This window comes from Manis pentadactyla, chromosome 2 (assembly GCF_030020395.1).
Source record: "Manis pentadactyla isolate mManPen7 chromosome 2, mManPen7.hap1, whole genome shotgun sequence".
NCBI lineage: Eukaryota > Metazoa > Chordata > Mammalia > Pholidota > Manidae > Manis > Manis pentadactyla.
In genome coordinates this window covers 5565938-5590882 of record NC_080020.1, presented here as the reverse complement: position 1 = coordinate 5590882, position 24945 = coordinate 5565938, and the positions used below count along the sequence as shown (strand labels likewise).

The window sequence follows — 24945 nt, the reverse complement described above, 5'->3', positions numbered from 1 at the left end:
TTTTTTTGTATCTTTTATGTCTCTCCTTAACATGATCAACCTTCCTTTAGCTTCTTGAACACATGCAATGTGGTTACAATAGATGGCTTAAATGTCTAAGAATTTTATCATCTGGGACATTTCTGGGTATGCTTCTATTTATTAAGGTCTCTCCTCATTATGAGTCATATTTGCTTGCTTCCTTGCTGTCCTGGCCACTTTTAATTGGATGCCAGTTTTCATGAATTTTCCCTTGTTGAGTGCTGACATTTTTGTTTTCCTATAAATATTCTTTAGCTTTGTTCTGGGATTCAGTTAAGTTGGATGGAAATGATTTAATCTCTCCAAAGCTTGCATTAAAGCTTTGTTTTGTGGAATCAGAGCAGCCTTTATTCCAGGGCTACATTTCTCCATTAGTTAAGCTCTTCCCTTTGGGTACTCTGTCCAGTGCCCCGTGAGTTACAATTATTTTTTCACTGTAGCTGAAGACAGAGCGTACTCCTCTCTGCCCTCGGTAGACTTTGGGGTCGTTGCCTCTGATCCTTTACGGGGGTGCTTTCCCTGGCCGAGGGTCATTTCTCCACCTGCATGTGCTAATCAGGGCTCAGCTGCCTCCTGGGGGTGGGGAAACCCTGAACTCTGTCTAGTCTGCTCAGGCACCCATTTCCCAGTTCAGACACTCTGCCCTTTGCCTCTCAACTTACACTGATGTTACTCTTTCTTCCAGGAATGAAATCCATCTTAAAATGCCTCTCAAGGTGCCGAGCAGAGTGCCTTACTTTCAGTCAGTGGCCAGTACTTATTTGGTGAACAAATGAGTAAGTAAACGATTTCCTAGTCTCTGGAAGCATCGAAGAGAGAAAAAGAAGAAAGCAGCTGTACATAACTCACCATGGTGACACTCAGACACCTGGTGCCTGTGCTGACCCAGGCCAAGAGATGCAAAGCAACAAACAGAAACGTGCAGGCACAGTTCATCTCGTTCGATCTTTGTGCAGTGGGGTGGGAACTGGTGTTTTACCCCTTTGGGGTCTTAGAATACATGCAAGCAATAAAGTGTTAGGAGGTCAATGGTTACTAAAATACATACTGATCAAATGGTGTAAATCTGGGACTTACTTCAAATTAAGCTGGTAAGGGGCTGGGAGGAATATTGATGAAACAAGACTAGTTTCTTGGTAATTATTGAAGCAATGGGATGGATATGTTGGGTTTTATTATACCAGTCCGTATAGTTTTGTCTATATTTGAACATTTCAGTAGTAATTTTAAGAAATATGTATGGTTAAAGCAGTAAGATATGCTAAACGAAGCACAAAATAATCCCACTTACACAGCAAGCCAATTATCTTACATACATGCCCCACCAAAGCTTCTTTGATCAAACACAACACAAGCTCACAGGTGGAAGGAATCTGTCTCCAGGTGGTATGGCTCTTGGCCCTTAAAGCTGACACGGAAACCCTGCCACCCCCACGCCACCCCACCCTGCCCCTAGGCTGCTTCCGCATAGTGATACTACACTTACTTCTTAATTCAGTTAAAGCAACGTGCTGAATGCCTACTATGTGCTGAATGCCACTTCGGGTGCTATGGTACCTGCTTGTGAGAAGCCCCCAGCCTAGCAGGAAGTCAGATTATAGGGGCCGTTATAACAGTGGATCTTCCCCATCTCTGTAAAAGTGTTACCTCAAGTCAAAACCTTGGGAATGATCCTTGAGTCCTTCCTTCCTCATTCCCTGTATCCAGTGTACCCAACACCCCGCTTTCCTCCCTTATCCTGTATTTCTACCATCTTTATTTCTGTGTCATTTCCACCACTTCCCATGACCTTTTGCCTGGACCACTGCACTCTCCCTACTGGTTCTCCTGTTTCCATTTTTGTATCATGATCACTCACCCTCCAAGAGTAATCTGAAAATACAGACCCAGCAGATAATGTTCCTCCCCGCTCCCTAACAGGTTCCCACTGCGCTCAGGATGGCATTTACAGGACCTGGCCTGCCTGGTATGAATTCACACCACACTCCTTCTCACTGCCTACCTGAAGAACTGACACGAGCTGCACAACAGACACACTTCAGGTTGGTTGAAAAAACTCGGCCAATTACTCTGTATGTTACATATTATCTTTCCTAAGGAAATAAAGTGGTGCATAAGCCGGCACTGCTATAACCAGATTACTGTCAGCTGTTAGGTTAATGTGGTTAACAAATGAGAAAACAAATGAGAATAAACTATAAAAAGCTCCCCTGTGCTCCTAGTAAGGACTTCGAAAGTACTTTCAGACTCATGCCCTTAACATTACATGCATGAAATAAATGTGCTTACCATCTATTTATACTTTTTTATCTCAGTAAGCCTAATGTACTTGCATACTAATATCACATTAAAGTTCAAAAGCTGATAGAAGTTAAACGAAAATCCTGAAGTGAAAACAGTAACTATAAACAAAAACCCAACGAACAGACTAACTAACCTAGAGAAGCAGCATGATATTATATCATTAGTTGGTCTCTCTAAATTGCTTTCAAAGCAGAAAATACAACAAAAATGTAAAGTACTCTAGGAACCAGAAGGATTCTGTGTACTCAAAAGCCTTTTGAAGTTCTTAAAGAAGCAAATTTAGGACAATCCCAAAGAGAAACTCATACTTGGCATTTCTTCCTGACCTGTGGTCTACATAACAGCAAAAATTAAAACCAGAATTTTCCCAAGGGTAAAAATGCATGGCTGCTTAACAGAATCTTTAATATTCTACGAGGATGCTACACAGAAGGGAAATCTGCTGAAAACTCGCTGTTCTGTAGAAAACGGGGGTGGGGGGATCCCTATCAGGGGTTCACACTGAAATTGGGAGTCACCTAAGCACAGTACAAGAACCCTCTTCCAGGACAAAATGAATGCTTATCAAACCTGTCTCAGACTGGATGTCTTTGGGTTGTGTACTTAGGCTAAGGGCACAGTAATAATAATGAAAATCATTTGGAAGTACTTAAGTAGGGTGGGAGAACTTACCAGGTGCCAAACACTTACACGCTTACCTGTACCATCTGTTTCAATCTTCACAGCTAATGAGGTAGATGCTTGATGCTTTTATTTTCTCCACATTATAGATAGCAAATATATTTGGTACCATGTCTGAATTACATCTTTTGGACTCTCTAATTTCTGAGGCTGATTTAAGGGTATCTTTGAACTGCTGTTGAAGGAGATAGCCATTAAGGTCTTTACCTTCCAGTCACCTTTTGGAAAAGCCAAAGGAGTTCCAGACTTTCGCTTCTTACACAAAACTAGTGGCAGGATCCAGAAATAAGGGAAGTTAAAACTGACGCTTTGTCTTTTCAGCGAATGCAGTCCATCAGAGGGACATAACCACTGGTCCTGTGTGAATGACTCCCAAAGAAATTATCGCCACCCTGAACTCTTTCCTCCAGCTCTAATCCTATACCCCCAGATTCCTGAAGGATCTTCCCAAGTGCATGTGCTTCTGGACCTCTAATTCAATATTCTAAATCAGAATTCATAATTTTCTCTTCCCATCCTACTTACCCTCCTTCGTGCCTAATTTATATTAAAGACACTGATATTACTACATTTTTTAAAAACATTTTTATCTTTAGTTTTTATCTGCTTTTGTTCCCTCCACTCAATTAATCCATTGGTACTTGTAATACTCAGCAACTCTCTGTTCTTTCCTCTCCATATGAATGATTTACACCAATGGGATTCGAGCAGAAGTGATGAGGTAATTCCCTGGCCAAGGCCTTCTTTACTCTTTCTTTTCTAATACTACATAAAGATGAGCCACCTACTAATCAAAAAAAGGTGCCTCAAACTAAGGTGTTGAGTCATTACTTATTGGGGCTTCTACTTGTTACCAAGCCTAGCCTACCTAATTTACAGGTTTATTATGTGTCAGGCACTGTGCTAAGCACTTTATATGAATTATCTTCATTTAATCCTCAGAAAAATACTCCAAGGAATGTTATCACTATTCCTCTTTTACAGAAAACAAAACAGGAGTACTTATATAGTTCCAGAAATCTGTGCAACATTACAAGTAAGTTTCAGAACCAGGATTCAACCCAGGATTACCTGATTCCGATGCCCATTCTTAACCAATACTATGTGATGCCCTCTCACCTATCACATGTGAACCCTAACAATTTGAAAATCAAAGTTAGGGTGCCGTGCTCTCTCTCTTTAGACACTTTTGAAAGATATTTTCAATTTTTTGGCTTATTAACTCACTGGAAGTCTAATTCACACAGAATCCCCCTTACCCTGAGTATCAATAGAGATTATTATAAAACTGAGATAACATATTTCATTCAACAAATATTCAAGGAACCAAGTCTACCAGGTACTTCCATAGACATTAGGTACACAATTGTGAAGTGGAAATATTGGCAAAGACGGAACATCAGAGCAGAGGGACAAGAACATTAAATAAAGGTATTAGTTGCACATGAAGATCTTAAAATGACAAAAGCAGGCATTAGTATCCCATTTTACATGAGAGGAAATTGAGACATTCGGCTGAAGATCAGTTGGATCTTTTACAAAGAGCTAATGACACTGACAGAGGTGGGAACCTGGCCCTAACATCCCAAAGAATATTCCAGGCGGTTGGGGAGGAGGGGAGGTGATGTTCCTAGGAAACTGGGTCTCCTGTTTTTAGAGTCACCACTAGCTAAACTATGCATAAGATTTTTAGCCAAATGCTTTTTTTTTCCCACAGGAAAAGATAAGAGTACAAACTCACCCTCCCATATATGCACATACAGAGAGGTGGAGATCTGCTTGCAGCAATGCGCCACAAAGATTTGTCTGCATGATGCAAAAATAGAAACCAGCCATGCAGGGCAGCAGCCGGATCCTGTGAATGCATCACAAGGGTGGCTGAATCACCATATTCCATCCTTAGCTTCTAAGCACACAGATCAATTTAAAGAAACTCCCAGTTCTTTTTTATTTGCTGGACACAGTGCAAGTTCTACTTCAGAATGGGAAGGAATGTCTCATACTCCCACAGAGGGCTCTTTTCCATTCTAAAATAGAACATGTGCATGGCTGTGTTTCAGAAGTAATTGATCACCAGAGGGGATGCATTCACCTTGCAGACACACTAGGGACCCTGCTTTTTCTGGCTCCTTTGGGCATAAGCTATGTGACCAGCTGATTTTATGCCTATCTGCAATGAAGACAAACATATTTCATTTTTTAAAGCAAAATAAAGTGACCTCCCTGAGAAACCTCCCTTTCAAAATCAATGCACTTCTTTGCAGCATTCACAAGCCAAGGAGCATTACAGACATTTCTAACCTAGATTTACTATTTTCTGGATAGCTGAAATAGGAAATAAAGTTAACTATACCGAAAGAATATGCTTTCGTTGTAAATGCTTTATATAAAGTCAATTATTCAGAGATAGACACAATGTGTTTGAATTCACTTTTAAAATAAAATCTTAGCAAATGAAATTATGTTATACTCACCTTGCTTTTCATCAAATTACAAAATGGATGGAGCCTTTCCTTTCTATAGGGTAATCTCCTCAAGAGCGTAGATTTGGTCAGTTTTTTGTTTTTTTTTGGTGGACTTCTCATAACCAGCCTTTCTTATTTAGAACACTGTCATCAGTGTGTAATTTTTTTTTCCAAAATTTAATTACGACAAAGGAAAACACATGTCAGAATTTCTCAGCCTTGACACCACCGACATTTGAGGCTGGCACACCCTTTGTCCTGCTGAGCTGGTGGGGTGTGGGGCTGGCCTGCTCAGGACCGTTAGCAGCACGCCTACTCTCTACCAAAGCGGCCAGGGGCGCCTCCCACCCCAGCTGTGACTTGTAACAACCCAGAGTGCCTCCAGACGGTGCCCGTTGTCCTCCAGTGGGGTTGGAAGACGTGGAGCAAAATCGCCCAGCTGAGAACTATTGATGCCTACCAACACAGCTATGTAACTCAGTGCAGCTTTACTGTTTGATACTGAAAACTAAATATGCAACAAGCCATCATGCAGCAAAAACGCCCTCAGCTCTTCAGCTTTCTAATCCATTGAGGATGGTGTATAGTCATGTGTATGTGAAGATGGGACCTGAGGCTCTTGAAGTGAGGGGAGAGGATCTAACACTGAAGAGAATATGTGTAGACAAACTGTTATTCATCCTCTGGTTTCTCCATAGTCCTGGGCTCCAGTTTATTCCTGGCCAAGTCCAAGAGGAATGTGAAGTTGTCTAAATTTTAGAATATCTTTGGCTCATTCCTGGTTCAAAGGTATCCGGAGACAACAGTCTACCTCAAACTCATGCAGCTCAGGGATTCTTTGAAAGGGTGTGACATGCCCTCAGGGGCTCGACCCTTGGGTAATTTCTCCATAAACATGCACTGAAATGAAACTATAGGATTTGAAAAATATATATAAAATACATAGGCTTGCTGGTTGCCTTGCTGATTCATCATTTACTGAGTATGTACCATGTGCCAGGCACAGTGCTAAACAGGGGATACAAAAATGAGTAGGATGGCGCCCTGCCCCAGAGAGATGGGTCTATGTCTGGAATGGAAGGAGTGCTATCATTTATTAAGGTCCTACAATAGGCCCTTATGTAACACAAAGTCCAGAAAAGGTAATGTCCACATTTTTTAAACAGGAAACTAACATCAGAGCTGTTAATTTGCTCAGTATTACGGAGTTAGTAAGTGTCAGAGTTCACGTTTGAAGGTATATTTGTCAGACTCTAAAATACATACTTTTTAGATGTATCTGTGAACTGATTATTACAGTAAAATGTGTGGAGTGCACCAATGAATATAGTTATAAGTTCAGGGATAATATGGAAAAAAGGGAGGTTAAATCTGCCTTGAAGGGTGAGAAGCAACTTCACAGAGGAGTAGGTATTTACATCAAATCCTTAAGGATAAATAAGAGTTATCATTTTTTCCCTCTCTCACTGACTCGTTCACATAATCAAAAGATATTGCAGTCCAACGGTGTTTAAAGGTACTGTGCTGGGAGCTACGAGGTTCAGGCAGTGTTTCTCAAAGCGGGGTCCCTGGACCAGCACATCACATCGCTGGGAACTTCTATAACAAGAGCTTTGGTGCACATACAGATGGGTTTCTGAATCCATCCAGGAGTGATGCTGGTAGGCCACACTGTGTACAAGGCTACTTTCCCTAAGTATCATGGTTTGAAAAAGCTGGGAAGCTCTGGTCTAGACAATAAGTGCTTGTGCTATCAAATTTCAAAAGAGACAGAAAACACACCGGATGGGACTGCTGAAGAAGCATTCACCGGAGAGATGAGATGGGAAAGGGCCTTACACCTGTCACATTCTCCTCATCAGGACTGATCACATTCTCTCTACTCCCTTTAATCCCACTACACCCACTTGGTATGGGCCTTGCCCCCAACAAACAAAAGATAAATGAATTGAGTCTCTCCAGTGTGAAGTAGAAAACATATTCAGGAATTGGTGAAAATGGACACACACAAAATTTCAATGGATTCCAGATGTAGATGTGAAAAAGTAAAATAGTGAAGATCTTAGAGGAAAATGTAAAAGAACATCTTCATGACCATGAAGAAGTCAAAACTTTCTTAAATGGGACACAAAGGGCATTCAGCATAAAAAGACTGATGAGTTGGACTACATTAACATTTAAAACTTCTGTTCACCAAAAGATACCAAGAATGAAAAGTCAGTCCATAGAATGGGAGAGCATATGCACACATTTTATAAATACATATAAATTCAAGTATATCTTACACATCAAAAGAAAACTGAAGACCCCAATAGAAAATGAACTAAATGCTTGAAGAGACATACAGATATCCACATGACCAATAAACATATGAAATCATGTTCAAATTTGTTGGTCAGCAAGGAAAATGGAAATTAAAATCACAGTGTGATACCATGACACATAGTGCCTAAAATGAGAAAGACTGACACTAGGAAACATATTTTAGTGAGGTGCAAGTGCAAACTGGTAAAGCACTGGCAGAAATTGTTTGGCAGCACCCACACAACTGGATATGTACACACTGCGACTGAAGAACACCACTCCTGGATGCGCCCAGGAACCGTATGTGCACCAAAGCTTGCTGTAAAAGCCCCAAATTAGAAACCACAAATATCCAGCCACGGTAGAATGGATAACAAAATCACAGTATATTCATTCAATGGAATACTATACAACAAGGAGAATGAATGAGCTTTGTCTCACCGGACAATTTAGATGAATCTTATAAAACTAATGCTAAGTGAAAGAAGCTGACACAAAGGAGTTCACGCTGTATTTACTTAACAAATAAACAAAAAACGAATAAAAAACTATCATTAGAAGTTAAGGAATGTTAGTGACTAGAGATGGAAATGTGAAGGGGAACTTCTGGGGGCTGGTGCTGTTCTTTTTTTGGTCTAGATGCTGCAAAAGTACGTAAATGAAAAGGTGGACACTTCCAAAATATATTCTTCTACTGAAGTGCATATGACACTTCATCAAAAAGTTTTAAAAAATAGAATAGGCAAATTCCTCCTCAAAAGTAACTAATCTGGACACACATTAGTTATGTGCATATCCTCTTGCTATACCTGCCTCCCCCACTCACTCCACCCCCTTCCTCTTTTGATTAACAAATTGTTGTTTTATACGGTCTTTTTATTGTGTTATTATGTTATTGCTCATGGTTAGCATAGGCCTGGAATGTGTAGGACCTCCGTAAATCATTGCTGAACAACGGAATGACTGGATGACCGTACAAGCCTTGTGTGTGATTTCCTTTCCAGTGAAGTTTTCACGATGCAGCCAAAGCGATCTCTGGACAATGCGAGCCTGATGGCGCCCTTCCGTGCTGACAACACCTCAGCATAAATGCAAGCTCCTTGGCAGTGCCCGCCCCCGTGGCCGGCTCCGGCCTCCATCTCTCGCCCGTCTCCTGTCACCCTGCGGGGCACACGCTGCTCTAGCCGCACTGAGGGGCAGAAGCCTGCAGGTTCCTTCACTCTTGAACGTCTGCCCACCTGGTTTCCTTTTCCCAGAATACCTTAGTCATCTTGCTAACTTCTTTTCACTTCTCTGTATTTTACCTTGTTATTACCTGACCGGGAAACGTTCTTTCACTGCCTCAGGTTGAACTGAATTCTGTGTTCCAGCACCAATGTCATAGCCAAACAGCACAGCACTGACTGCATTTGTTCTCTTGGGAGCCTCTCTTATTTCACAGACAGCAACTTGAGGCGGTGGATGACGCCTTATCTCTGAATATCGCCATTGGCAGCGTGCCTGGTATCCACAGCACACGTGGATATGTCATCACAGGATCAGTAAAGCTGGTTACACGTTTGTCAAAAACCACAGAACTGTACAACACAGGGGGTGGACCCTAATGTAAATTATAGCCATAGTCAAACCACACTAAAGAAAGATAATAGGGGAAACTGGTGGGGAGGTGGGGGGCACTTGGGGCTAAGTATTATTTGGGAACATCCTGTACTTTCTGCTCAATTTTTCTATAAACTAAAAATTACTTTAAAATTAGAATTTATCAATTTTTTTAAAGTGTGTTATTTCCTGTATCCACTGTATGAAACATTGCAAAGTGCACATTTGAAAAAAAAAAAAAATAAAGAAATTCCAAATTTAAGATTTATTCAACCTCTAACCCTTTAGCTTCCTCCCCCACCCCAAGGTAAAGTTTCCATCACATTCACAAAAACTGGCCGGTGGTTGGCTGCATTTGAGGCCAAAGTGGGGCTTAGTGGAAGAGGCCAGGAGACAATTAGCAGGTTGGTACCACATGAGACCTGGAATAACATGGTATAGGATCCTCAACAGACAGAGTGATACACTCAAAAAAGAACTACTTTGGGGATCTATATTCATCAGCATATCAGGCGACCAGGGTCAGCTGCTTACCTGGAAGTGGGGAAGAAGGAGCTACAATTCCTTCTGGAGCACCAGTCCTTAATGTACAAGTACCACAGACGCTTTCCCTCCATGCTGAGTCAAACGCCACCTCCTCCGTGCAGCCTTCCCCAACCACCCGATCTAGAGCTGCAAACTCTCCATTTCTCCAGTACCCCGTATTGCTTTGTTTTCCCTTTTTTTTCCCCCCAGTGCACTTATTGCCATTCAGCATTTTATATATTTCTCTTAGCATCATGTATTGTTTTCTCACATCACTACTGTTAGTACTCAGAGGACAGACATTTCGTTTTTACTGTTGTACCCCAGCCCCTGGGACATTTACCATGCCTCTCATACACAGCAGCTGAATTGAATGAATTAACTAACACTCGGAAGAACAGGGTTTAATGACAGCATGGATGCAGGCGTCAGAAGGTGGGCCAGGAGCCGGGGCCAAGGGGCACTGGGCAGCTCCGGGCCTCAGGGAGGGAAGTGTAAGCGCACGTGAGAAGCACTTACTAACAGAACCACCAGAGCTTAGGCCCGCCTGCCCTCCTTCCTCTAGCTTTCGCACTAGCTCTTGCAGTTTATTTTGACCCAGTGCATTGGGTCATTGTCTACACCAGCGAGAAGAAAGCTGGTGATAGAAGAGGGGCCAACAGAATTGGCTGGTCGGATTGCAACCCCAGCAGAACTGGATGGACACTTGGGCAAAATAGCTTTTTGACTGAAATGGAGGCCTTGGCTCCTTTTCCCCCTGTAGTTAGCAAAAGAAGGGCGACCAGCTGGTCACTTAGGACAGGACAGCTGCCACAGGGCTTATGTGATGCACTCTAGAGAGCTTACTTACCACTTCAAGGTTTGCTCTGTTGCCACACCAAAAAAAAAAACAAACCAGAAAGAAAGATAGAAAGAAAGACCTAGCTCAAACCACTAAACACAGCTGAAAACATAAAAGCAGATGTACCCCAAAAGGGAAGGACTTTACTTAGGCTTCCCACAACAAAACTTCCAAAATCAACAGTGCCATTTAGCCGAATGCTATCAGAGCTCACTAGCCACACATTCCCACGACATGACTCAGTGACTCTCTGTTTCCTGCCCACACTTCCTTTAGCTCTGGGCCTCACTATGAGCTTGGTTTTCATGTGTAGCGATGCCAGACATTTGTAGCTCAGCTCCTGTACATCATGAAAAAGGCTGAGAGAATATACAGTATGTGAGAATAAAATGAGAAATCAACTTGTTTCCCTATTTCATCTATTCTTGTCATTGTACCTGCAAATTGAAAAATACTGAGAATTCTGGCAAGTTTTCTTTAATATCACTTAAAGCTTTGGAAAGAGGTACTTGTGTTTTACATTAGAGAATTGTTACAGAAATGCTAACAAATAATATGAACCTCTCTCTGTGTGGTACTATTTGAGAAGCCCTCAAGGATAAAAGATAAATATTTACAAGGGCAGCGTGACCTAAAGTTAAAGGATTGAAAGACGTGAACACTTTCTTCATGTGGATCACTTACTTTCTTATTAGTCTTGAGTAAAATATTTAAATATTTGGGTCTCAGTTTTTCCATCTTCTAAACAGGATAGAAATACTTCCTGTGTATATATTACCTTTGAATAAAGCTGGTAGGAAGAAGAAGGTCATGGACAGTTTTTGAATTGTTTTGTATTATTCTTTGTATTTTACCTTTCTTCTATAATGGATGACTTAAATCCATTTTCATCGTGAGTTAAGTCTTCTTACATTTAATGCTTTATCATTTTTTTCCAGATAAAGAATAATGTGTTTGAAGCAAGTTTAAAATAAGAAATTGTAGTAGCATAGTAAATATACTTCCATATAAAGTGCTTCATTTTTATTGTTACTATTATCAATATTATTATTAAATTATTTAGAATAATTGGTCAGTTCCCAAACTATTCTTATGGTAGAAACTTCCTCTTGGTTTCATTCTTCATATGCAAATCTCTCCCTAACATATCATCCTACTCGATTATGAAATTTCCCTTCTTATTATTGCAATATTAATATTATTACTCAAGTAATAATTCACATCAGACACTATGTCATAATTATTCCTTTGTCCAAATCACCTGTATGTCCAGGCACATACAGTATGGGTTTAAGTGTTCAGCACCCAAATGGCTCTCCTGTTTGTTAACCCTTTTTGTACAATACCTAGAAGAGTGGTACTTACAGAAAAGTGCTTTTAATTTCATATGCTGCCACTGCTATTGATAAATATTCATTGCTGTTTTTAAACGAAGAAAAAATGTGAGTCATTTTGTCTCAATCACAAATGGCAAATTTCAAATTCTATTGTATCTTTGACTTTTTTAGACTCTATACAGTTTCATTTCAGGATATATTTTGATATGTGATACTCTTGTTTTGTTGCTATTGTCCTACAAGTGTCATTTTTCTCAACTAAACTCCAGGTATATAAGAAACAGATGTTTTCTAAGAGAAATCTGTTTGGGCTTATTTTTTCACCAGACTTCCTTTGTGGTTATTTATTTTTGTGAGAAGAAAAATAGACCTTGGCTTTCCTTAGCAACTTTGAGAAGAATACAAAACATGCTTGCTTAATTAGACAGCTTCAAACGAGTCCCATCAAATTCTGAGAACTTTAAGTTTCCAAAATCATTCATCTAACTGCTGCCCTGGAAAAATGCTACTTCACACTCAAATGTATGTTGCTGTTATGTGCTGGACACCCAGACGTAACCAAAAACATACAGTCTACTTCCTTTCCTTGAGGACTAAATGTGCGATTTGTTCTCTGAATGATGTCAGTTGTCTAGAGGACCACCTACGGGACTATTCTGAGCCTGACATCTCATTTCCCACTATCAGCCAACTGACTTCAAGTTGTGTCGATGAGCATTTCACCCCTAACCACAGTCTGAGCTTAGGCTCTGCTGACTACCTCCCTGGGCAATCTCCATCTTGATAAAGTGAGAAGGTCTCCTAAGAGCAGAAAAATAGTTAAAGGAAAACTAGCTTGTAGTGCTAAATCATTAAGCTAACCCATCAAGTCACCCCTCTTAATTAACTTCACACTGATCTATTTGTCTCTTCAGTATGAAAACCTTTCAAGTTCGTTTGGTGGTCAAATTAGCTGATTTACTTATTCTATGTATTATCTGCTATGAAGACCATCAGTCTTTCTCCCTCTATTCAGAGCTAATTGCCATGTTTTCACATCCAATGAGTGATAAATATACTAGGTGCTGTCATGTCTTCTCATAGGGCCATGAGACCCACTCTCCATGGAGAGGACTGAGTTTGGTGAAGATGAGGTTAAATGTGGGAGGATTTCCTGAAGTGTATAATCCTTGAAATTCTGAAATGATAAATGATTTGGATGATACGTGGTTACTTTAATGATTCTTGTCTGTTGCTTTAGCACCGTGACAGCTGACAAATACAGATATACAAGGCTCTTTAATATGAAATGAAGAGCCCTTTAAACAGGGTGCATTAACAACAGCAAACTTGTTACAAGTATAGTCATTAAAATAGTGTCCAATAAAAAAGAGCTGTGGTTTCAACAGACCAATTTTAGTAAAACCAACTAGGATGCATTGACACTTCCACATAATCGAGCTGACGTTTTAAAGCTTCTATTTCCTTGCAAACAGAGAAAAATAACACCTTTACCCACAAGCCTTAAACCAACATAAAATATTTAGAAGCACATCATAACTGTTATGCTTTAATTGTAGGGATTTGTAATTCCTGTCTGCTAAATTTGTACCAGAGAGTGAAATGTTGTTAGCCCCGCTCACAAAAAGGTTGTAAGAGAAATGATATGGGTGGGAGTTAAATAGATTCAAATTCAAAATCTTGTAATCACTTTACATTAGGTATTCTTAGGGTCTCTTTATTTCAGAATATTTCTGTGTGTAATGAAGCCAACGTTTTAAAATATTTGCACTTTTGAGATAGAGATAATGGGCTCTCTGCTATTATAATGAGAAAAAGATAAGACTGCCTTTAGTTATAATAGATAACCAGTAAGACTGAATGAGGCTAAATGCTTGCTATAAAAGGAACCCAAGTAACATATGTAAAATGACAATTTCAAGTAACACCCTTGCAAAATTAAAGACAAGTGATTCTTGTATTAAATTAAAAATGCTGAAAATGACAGAAAAAATAAGGAGGGGTGAACAGGAAAGACTACATGTAGCTATGATCCGCAAGTCATAATATAAAATGGTGAAGAACACATTCACTGTGCCTCCTTCATATTTTCATATGCAATCCTTCAGAAATACTAATCGAGAGAGGAACTTTGAGATACTACCAAATTCTCCCTACTGCAACTACACTATTATGAGTACACTGCACATGGATGAACTCAGACATTATTTAGCCCAATACTCTTGTTTTTATGGATGATAGAAATGAGGCTAAGAGAAGTTAAGTGATTGGAATGAGTCTACAAGCTTTTAGAGTCGAAATAAGTCTGAGAGCCCAAGCTTCCTGAAACCTCAGCCAGCTTTCTTTTGGGGCCAAATTGTCAGTCCACCCTAATTTACATTATTTAATGCATAAAATTAACCACGCGATTTCTAAAAGAGTTCAAATGAAGCTAAGAATCAGAAAACCACCTGAAGAGGGAAATGAGATGGATAATTTTCCATAGTTCTGAATATTTGTATGTATGAGAATGTTTCTATGCTGTCTGGTGTCCAACTGATATCATTTAGCTATGTGCCTTTTTAAGTATTAGCCTGAACATCATCTGAGCAGAATATTGTAGAGATGATCAATGAAAAATTTTGCTTGCTGCTGAATAAATTCATTCTGGGTGCTCTTGGCTTGTTATTTTTCTTCAGACGCAATCGATAGAGAGCTTGATGAAATCCTTTCTGCCTCAGACTGAGATGACTTCCTCCAAAATTTTGCTTATATATTTAGCAGTAAAAGGAATCAAGGGCTGCCAAGTATTAATAAAGCAGAACAACGACAGCACAGATTCTCTCATGAGGGCAGCATCACTCATGAACCTAAACAGTGAGACAGAAATTCTAACTATAATTCTAGTTTCTAAGACCATGATACAGAGACATGTATTTACTTTCTAGTTATTAAATTTGTGTGATGAGGAGGACAACTTTGTTTTAAGGATTATCAGATAAATGCTGTGATTATAGGATGCTTGCTCTTTAAGGAAAAGAGTATTAACAACTGAAAAAAAATTTTATGAAATGACCTAAATGACAACCACAAAATCTCGCCTCATCCCACTTCCCTCCTCTACCCGCCCTAATTCCCTTCCAGATTCCCCACATGTTCTCCTAATGATAAATCACATCAGGAAGACGGTGGCAATGATTGTTCTATTTGAGATATTGCTAGAAAGGTCTACTTCCGCAGCAAAGACCTTCGGTTACATCCTGCACCTTGGTTTCCCTCACAGGAAGCCTGCTGTCCGAATATCGGCTCACGGCAGCTGGGGTGTGCAGCTAGACCTGAATGGAGAACGCTAACCCTCCCATCCTAAAGCGGTGAAAGCCTGTTGCTCCTGCAAGTATGGGCTGGGAAAGTAAATGCATGGAAAGAAGGAAATGAAAATTAAGTGCCTTCTATGTGGCAAACAGAGGGTTAAGATTCATACTGATGACACTATTATAGCATTGATCCAAAATACCCCTTTTTCTATAAATGATGGACCCGAGGCTCAGGATGGTTAAAAATCCAACATCAACTAGTTGGCAAATGGTATGGCTGGAATCTAAACTCGGGTTTCTCTATTCCTAAAAAAAAATTCAGCATGTAATTAAATAACTAATTAAAAATTCATATAGAATTAACTCACAAAACTTTTTAGAGAAAGACATAGTCATTTCATAGAAATGAAATGTCATAATGGACAAAATTAAATCTTATAAGCCAGAAAAATTTATGGTTTTGCATAAATTCAAAAGTAGTATCAAAACATTAATATTATTTCTTAAAATTATTCTTAAGCATTCTTAAACATCTTAAAGGAAAGTAAGAAATTAAAAAAATTTGTCTGGCAAACAAGCTTGCCAGGGATCAATATTTCCTGACTTAACTACTTCTCCTGTTAAATTGATTTCTGCTACCCCTGCAACAACTCTCCAAAGGAAATCCAGAACAGAAGAGTTAGTCTAGTTTGATATGTACTGTCACAATGACAAAAATGACAGATAAAAATCAGGGGCCAGGCCAAACCAGCAGCTCATGCTCATGGGTCTATGACGGATCTCAGTAAAATGTCTTTATTTCAATTCTTACAAGAAGAGCTGCAGTTCTCACAGTGTGTCCCGCAGATCCCTGGGGGTCTCTGAGGACTTTCAGGGGGTTTGTGAGGTCAAAGTTATTTCTTTACAATGCGGTTATTTGATGTTTTTATTATGTTAATACTTGTACTGATGGTGCAAAACAGTGGTGAGTAAATGTGTTGGTGATCCTTACACAAGGGCCCCTGACTGCGCCTGTAGTCGTTGGGCTCTTCAAGGCCTTGCACCAGCAGGGGAGTAACCGTGTACAAGTTTCACTTAAGAATGTCCTTGATGAAGCAGTAAAAATTATTTTAATTAAACTTCAACCCTGAATATATACCTTTTTAATACTCTGTGTAACAACATTGAAAGTAAGCATAAGGCACTTCGATTGTGCAGGAAAGTAGGATGGTTGGCTTTATGCATGTATGATTGAGTTGTAAGCTGAACTAGATGCTTTTTCCATAGAGGACCATTTTTACTGGGGTATTTGACAATTATCTTCTCAAAAATTAACAAAGGGAGACCATCCTTAAAAGAAAAGTGACAGTATTTGTTGCCAATGATAAAATTCAAGCTTTTAAGAGAGAATTTGAATCCTGGAAAACTTGTATCCAACACTATGAGCTTGACAGCTTCCAAATATTTAAAGACTTTACTGAGACTTGTGTGATATAAATGAATGTGATTTTTTGATATTATATAATGAAATGTATCAATATTTGGAAGATTTGCATAACTGACATTTTCTAAATAAGGGAGGCATTATGTTACAAAATTGTGCATGGTTAAAGATACATTCAAAGGGAAAATTTGACCAATAGATTTTCATTTAACAGAATATGAAAAGCTCATTGATATGATTTCAGACTCTACATGTCAAGAACTTCCACATGTATGGGTTTTAGAGTAGTATAAATGAATATGCAAATTATCTAAAAAGCCTATTAAAATATTTTTCCTTTTGTCGAACTACATAACTGTCTGAGGCTAGATTTTTTTTAATACACTTTTCTGAAAACAATATAGCGATAAACTTAAGTAGAGCAGATATAAAAATCCATTTGTCTTCTATTAAGCCTGACATGAGAATTTTGCAAAAATGTGAAAAAGGTGGCAAAGTAGCTAGTTTAAAATAAATGTAAAACTCTTCTCACTAAACACAGTAGTGTTTCATTAAAATATTGTAACGATGTTAACATGTAAGGGGTTTATTATTATTTTTAAATGAATTTATGGGAAGTAATTTTAAATTTCTGTTCTAATTGTTAATATAGGAATTTTCTCATTTCCAGCACAGTAAGTAGCAGTAGTTATAATCCACATAAACAAAAGGTCTTTAAAGTCCTCAATATTTTTAAGAGTTAGGGGATCCTGAGATCAAAATATCTGGGAACCTCTGTCCTACAGAAATAGTGTATGTTCAACCATTATATGATGGTATATACCCAAGAGTGAACTGTGTTTAGTATTCACCTCCTTTCTTTATGGTGACCTGATCAATGTAGAGGACATCGGCTTTCTGACTTAGCATTTCTTAGGAAAAGCAGCCCCTGCCCTTCTCAGTCTAAGCGGATGACCCTGCTGCTGGATCAAGAGGAGGTCAACATGCATTGTAGATCCTACCTGTCAGAGTACTGCATCCCCCTGCGGGAGGGGCAGGGGGCTCAGGCCAAAAAGGGAACCTTTGCATTTATAGTTTCGGCTGTCTGACTAGCTCTGAGAATGATTGTTCAGAGGAGGAATCATGAGGGCTGCAGCCAGAGCTATGCAGAGTCATGCTATGCAAGAGTCAATCCAGGGACTAGTCAGCACATAAAGAGACCAACAGTCCTATCAGGAGAGCCAGTGGCATTGCCAAGGCCCACCAAACAGACCTAAGAATGTCCAACTCACAAGGCAGATTTCAGCCCCCAAACATGTACCAACAGGATGGAGGAACTGCCATGTTATAGCTGTTAGGATGGGATCCCCCCCAATGTCCAGCTGCTATGTAGCTATGCAGGACAGAAGGCACTTCCTCCCAGAGGGCCGTGAAGGCCAGCCAGATTATTAAATAAAGAACTCCCTCCACCGCCAGGTCAGGAAGGCCTTGCTCGGTCTGTCCAGCAGGAGATCACAGGGGCCTGAGGTCACTCTTAGTGCTCGCCCTTCTCTCCCCTTTCCAAATGGAAGTTCCATTGCAGTGTGTACTTTCTCTCTGCCACTGTTAACTGGCAGGGTTACGTACAGTGATATACATAAATATGCCATTTAGCCAGACGTTGCCTAGACATGAGGAGCTATGTTTAGACCCAGCCATGAAAAATACCCTTAGCAATTCTGGAGTTAAAATTGAAAGTAGTAACTGCATGAGCCTAGGAATTGTCTTCCTTTAGGGTACAGGCAGGGGCAATTTTCCTTGTGGAGGTATATTTGCATTACATTATCCAGGGCCATATGGGAAATTTCATAAAGGGGAAAGAAGGTATAGATAGGTGTTGGGCAGCCAAGGGACAGAAGCATAATGGGAGATGCAGCTAACCTGCTTTGTTCAGCCTGGAATCTCTTTGGGAACTATCTTGTCCCCATTTTGGGTCCAAGTGGTTGTGTGGGGTAGATCCCACCTTCTCGGCTTTAGGAGTGGACGCATCCCAAGAATCGGGCCAAGTTAAGTAATCGATTTCATCACCCATAATCATTAAGTTCAAGACCAAAGCCAAGCCAGTGAAACTCTCCCTGGCACTCTTTTTGGATCTGTTGAAAATTGTGTTGTTTTCACCAGAAATGCCAGCAGCCAGTACAATGTAAACCCAGAAGTATTACTCGTCGTTTTTGCTACACTGTGGGGGGAGCCTGTCCAGGAATGGAGCCAACAGCTAGTGTATAAAGCAGACAGACGAATGGAAGAGTCTTAGTTTGAGCTCCTGGATCTAGCGATACCTAAAGCTACACAGGTAAGTTCTGGCTTTCCAAATTATTTGAGCCAATAGATACTATTTTTTTGCACTTAAATGAATCTGAGTTAAGCTTCTGTCATTTTCAAGCAAAGGAATCCTAATGAACACAACCAAATAAAGTGACTTTCATTTAATTTTAATTTTTTTCAAAGACAAATAACTGAACTGCCTCCTAAAACAATACTTTCTTCTTTAAAAAAGCTGTTGTATTTCTGGAGTCCAGCAAGTACTTGTGTCCTTAACATATACATAGCATTTGAGAAGAGAAATCATTGATTCAGGAATCTGTCAGAAAAAAATATCACTGTGCCCTGAGGTGGCATTAGAAAACAACTAAGGTCACAAAAATCTGTATTCAGGATAATCCCTGTGGACAAAGTGACGAAAACCAATAATTAATTATTTATATCCTACATATGTTCAAAAAAGTTGTGTGTCTCTTTGCAATTAAGGGCACTATTCATATAAAGTAAAACCACAAAGCAAGTTAAAAATTAAAAGATCGAAATTATAAAGTGATTGAGGAGAGAGTTGAAATGAAAATCCTAAACTGACTGACTGCTGGAATCAAGTACTGAGCTCCTGAAACGCAAAGCAATGTGGGTACTGAAAAATTCCATCGGATGGTTGTCTTAATTAAAGGAGATAGCTCATCAGAAAGATATTATCTTATTTCTAGCACTAAAGTCTAGGAATAACTTTTTACCTAGCTCTCCATACACTAATACCAAATGATACAATTGACAGTCTTTAATAGAAGCTTTGTAAGAGATGCAGAAATAGTCTTTTTATGGCAATTATAGGAAAAACTGACCCTTAATTGAAGCTCAGAGGCCCTTGTTAAATTATAAATCTATGAGGAGGGTTAAAAGAACAAAGTACATGTAATCTGTTTTTGACTTCACACTGGAGCAGATTTTAGTTTTCCAGGTGAAAAGCAGGTGAAGGTGTCACGTTCCTTAAAAGCATTCTCCCCTCCCCCCGCCCAGTCATCTGTTGACTCATAAAAGCTCATAATAAAGGACATATAGTAACTGGAAAGCACCAAAAACTAAAGACTAAGATCAATCACAGGAAATTTAGAGCGTAAAGCAGACTGCCAGCTACAGGGATACCCATCTACCTACACTAACCCTTTAGATGTGCAAAGATTTACAATGGAAATCAGTCTCACCTGCATTTCTTCTGAGCTGTGGAGTAGAAAGTACTATAAAAACATCACAAAGAACTCTCAGAAAAAACAGTCTCAGAGAAGAGATAGAGGCCTTAGAATGAAGAAAGGTGGTTTTTGTTTCATCCTTTTTGTTGTTCTAAAATCAGCGAGTGCTTGACACCTTCTTGTGACCTTAGTCTAGAACTTGTGTGTGACCTTTCTCTCCAGGTTTCCACGTTGTGGATTTACGTCAGCTCCTCCTTCTCATTAATTCTTTATAGGACTGTGTGTTTTAAACACCCCAAGATTAAGACTGTGCGTTATACTTACCAATCCTTTCCGCGGTTTTCTCATGTATTTTATATTCCTGGCTTTTTTCCCTTTGTTTTTGTCTGTTTTGCCCATTCCATCATCCTTCCTAGTGCCTCCCATTCTGTCTGGAATATAATCCGCCTCCCACTAGCCGGGGTCCTTTGGGCTAAACGATACAGGACCCTTGTAATGCCCCCCACCTCTCATTTCCACTGAGGGCAGGGAACTCCCACTCACGCCCCCGAGAGATCAGGACCAGAGGAACATTTTCCTCCTGCCCTTAGCCCTCCCCTCTGGAGAAGGAGTGGTTTATCTCAGAGGGGGTAAGCGACAGCCCGGGGCCTGTTTTGGATGGCCCACAGACATCACGTGTTTTACGTGGTTGGGAAAAAAATAGGTCTTGACACATGACATTAAATGAGATTCATCATTTCATACCCTTGTTATGAGTTGGATTATGTGCCCCTTGGATTCATATGTTGAAGTCCTGCCCCCAGAGCTTCAAATGTGACCTTAGGCTGCAGAAAGGTCATTGCAGATATAATGGGATGTACTGAGTATACTGGAGTAGAGAGGGCCCCCTCATCAAATATGACTGATGTCCTTGTAAAAAAGGAGAAATTTGGACATTGATATGTGAAGAAGAATGTCATATGACAATGAAGGCAAAGATCAAGGGGATGTGTCTACAAACTAAGGAACACCAAAGACCGGTAGCAACCCCAGGAGCTAGGAGCACGGCCTGGACTAGATGCTCCCTCACAGCCCTCAGGAAAAAACAACCCAGCCCACACCCTGGGCTCAGACCTCCAGCCTCCAAAACTGTGAGACAATACATTTCGGTGTGTAAACCACCCATTCTGTGGTTCTTCTGTTATGGAAGCCCTCTCTAACTAATACAACAGCCATCCTCATTTTATTTATATATTTACATGGTGTTGCTTTCATGCAACAACAGAGGTGAACAGGTGCAACAAAGACCATATGGTCTCAAGGACTGAAATATTTGCTCTCTGGCCCTTTACGGAAAACGTCTGCTAATTCCTCACTACTTGATGGGTGGGCTAGGGAACAGTCACTAGGCATATGCAGTCCACTCTGCTCACAGCCCTCCTTCGAGAGCTCTCTGACGGTCCTTCCTCAGCCCCCCTCTTCCTCAGAGGAGGCCTAGAAATGTCCAGCTGATCTGCCGGTGACCAGTGGGTAAGTGCTGCTCGGGATAAAGGGAAAGGGAAAATAGGAAGGCGACTTAGGGCCCAAGGCATGGAATGCAATACAGTTTTCATTTTGATCTCTGACACCTGTAAAAATGTCTCATTTTGTTTCAGAGCTGCAGATTTCGTATCACAAATCACTATGTGATTCAGTGGCCTCCAAAAACCTCAACTTCTTCCTCCTCATAGCACGACTGTAGGAAATCTCATTTCCTTCTTGAAGTTTCTCCAAAAAGGAAGTGAGTGCTGATTTATTTTTTTAACATGGCCGTCTCCTCTCTGGATATGCAATTCTCCTGATTCAGTCTTAAACTCTAGACCACATAAAACCACTTGACTAATGCTCACACTAAGTTTAGATTCTTTTTCATGCTAAGACGTGTATTTACACAAGGATCCACATGTCCTTCTACAGAATAGGTCTAAATTACTATAACCTTCCTTAGATTGTGAGCTCCTGAGCCAGTTTTGTTTAGCTTGAGCTCTGATTTGCTTAATAACCAACACAACGCTGTGCTAATTAGTGAGGGTTTCCTAAGGAAGAGAAGATGGAAAAGACTGATGATCAGCAATAGTCATGAAGCTGGAAGAAAAATATTTTAAGCACTAATAAAAATATCTGGAAACATACCTAAGAAAGAAAATCAGTCTCTAATCTGTCACCCATAGCTTGTCATTGACTTAAATAACCCATTGATATATGTGTAAAATACCCATTACACACAAATTCTCTCTGGCTTCCTGTGAGGGAAGGGGCTTGAAAAAGAAAGATAAAATGAATAATTGGTAAAGGACCTTGATATTCAGGCAGAAGAATCTGACTTTGATTCAATTGGTGTTCACACACACACACACACACACACACACACACACACACACACCTGAGAAAATGGAGTGTCTGGGGAAAATTGCTCCAGCAGTTGTGATAGAGAGGTTTCATTTGATAATCTCAACTAGTGATGCACCTGGTCAATGAGGAAAAAAAGGCAGGGTAGGCCCAGCAGAGCCTGTGGGCTGAGGATCTAAGCGTATGAAGGGAAATAACTCATCTGAAGGCAGGCTAGCTGGGTTTAAACTCCGCGGGGCATCCCTGGAGGATGCAACACCTGGAGGAGCAGCGTGCGGCTTGTGACCAGGGCATTTCTCTGGCTCAGTCTGTGTGCATGTCCCTCAGGGAGAGGCAAACACAGGAAAGAGGGTGTAAAAGTGAAAAGAGCCGTTTCCCGGAAGACTGTGGAGGGCAGTGTTTAACCGCATTTGTAACAATGGAAGCTGGGGGTGGGGTGGGGCAAAGGGCACTTCCCCACTCAGCGGTGACCTTGCAGCTGGCGCTCAGAGCTGTGCAGAAGACAGTCCGTTGTGGACCAGACAAGTGAGGGGGCAGAACACATAGGCAGCCTCAGCCCCTTTCCAAGGTTTCGGATGCGCCGTGATACAAGGCAGTGGTAGATGACATCACGGATTCCACCTGGATGACTGAATCATTAAACGGTGTCTGCTCCCATGGAACCCATCAAATTCAAGTCCCAAATATTTGTGAACTCCTCTCTCCACACCTCATCCCTGCCAATGCTCCTAGGGGGGTAAAAGACCCCAAGACTCTTAAAACTGGTTGGCAGAAATTGTAGGGTTGAAGTTATAACAAAATGAAGCAAAGCCTTTGAATGAATGTTTATGGTTACAATTATTGCTTCCAGGTTGCATGGTCCGGAAAACACAACTTACAAAGGTATAAAACAGGAGATGAGGTGGCGGAGAGGATGCACTGGAGTGCTGGTCATGTTAAGTATCAGCTGTGTGACATGTCATGTCATTCAAATGTTCAGGGCTTCAGATCTGGCATCAAAAAAAAAAATGGAGTGTCTCACATACCTTGCCAAGGTCATTGTGAAGCACAAACAGGATCACGTGCGAGAAAACGTGCATGCTGTTATGATGACAGTAGTGCTGCGGAATATGCTATTTGTAAAAGGTCCTGAGCACGCTGATTTCCAATGGCACCTGATGTAAGGATGTTTGCGAGTCTTCCAAAACCAGCTTCCGAGAAAGTAATTTTTCTCACATGCACAACTGTCTCTGCAAAACCTAGAGCCGCTTGAAATGGCTCATTTCAGGAGTATCCGTGTTAGGTCTCCAAGGGATTCAAGCAGGGAAATGCAGCTCTAGCTATCACAGGAAACATGAAAGGCAGAAGAGAGCCTTTGGAGCAGTAGAAAATGGGGACCGTAAAAATCCTGGCCTTATTTTTAACATTTCTTAGTACAGGAGGGTCAGCGTGTGATCTTGTTGGTAGTGATGGTTCTACTGGGAAATCTTAACATTAAATTGCCTGCCAATCTCTTTTGTGTATCCAAGAAGAGCCATTTATCACTTTTATGAAGCCAACAAAAGCCCACATTGATGGGAAACAAAAACTAATTATTGAGCCATACATGCCCTCACACTCAACATATAAGAGTAATGGGCTGGAGGCTCTAAAAATGGGTAACAAATGTTTTGATAAAATAAATCTAACACTGCCCTCAGCAGAAAGACAGACCCTCGTCACCTCCACTAACTCTGTTACCCAGCTGGGGAGCAAATTTCCCGACCACATCGCTAGTCATCAGAGAAATGCAAATTAAAACCACAATGACATACCACCTCACACCAGTAAGGATCGCTACCATCCAAAAGACAAACAACAACAAATGTTGGCGAGGTTGCGGAGAAAGGGGAACCCTCCTACACTGCTGGTGGGAATGTAAATTAGTTCAACAGTATGGAGGTTCCTCAAAAAGCTCAAAATAGAAATACCATTTGACCCAGGAATTCCACTTCTAGGAATTTACCCTAAGAATGCAGCAGCCCAGTTTGAAAAAGACAGATGCACCCCTATGTTTATCGCAGCACTATTTACAATAGCCACGAAATGGAAGCAACCTAAGTGTCCATCAGTAGATGAATGGATAAAGATGTGGTACATATACACAATGGAATATTATTCAGCCATAAAAAGAAAACAAATCCTACTATTTGCAACAACACGGATGGAGCTAGAGGGTATTATGCTCAGTGAAATAAGCCAGAGCCAGGCGGAGAAAGACAAGTACCAAATGATTTCACTCATCTGTGGAGTATAAGAACAAAAGAAAACTGAAGGAACAAAACAGCAGCAGA

The 24945-nt window shown here is 40.5% G+C and overlaps 1 protein-coding gene and 1 long non-coding RNA gene across 2 annotated transcripts in view; one reads left to right on the top strand and one right to left on the bottom strand.

Moving 5' to 3' along the window:
• The window catches only part of STARD13 (StAR related lipid transfer domain containing 13), a 329780-nt gene that overhangs the window by 293637 nt on the left and 11198 nt on the right, over positions 1-24945 (bottom strand). The gene's annotated exons all lie outside the window — the stretch shown is intronic.
• On the top strand, positions 721-8796 carry LOC130679989 (uncharacterized). Its single transcript, XR_008992975.1, has 3 exons — positions 721-797; positions 1942-2063; positions 8780-8796. It is a non-coding gene; the product is annotated as an uncharacterized LOC130679989 (long non-coding RNA).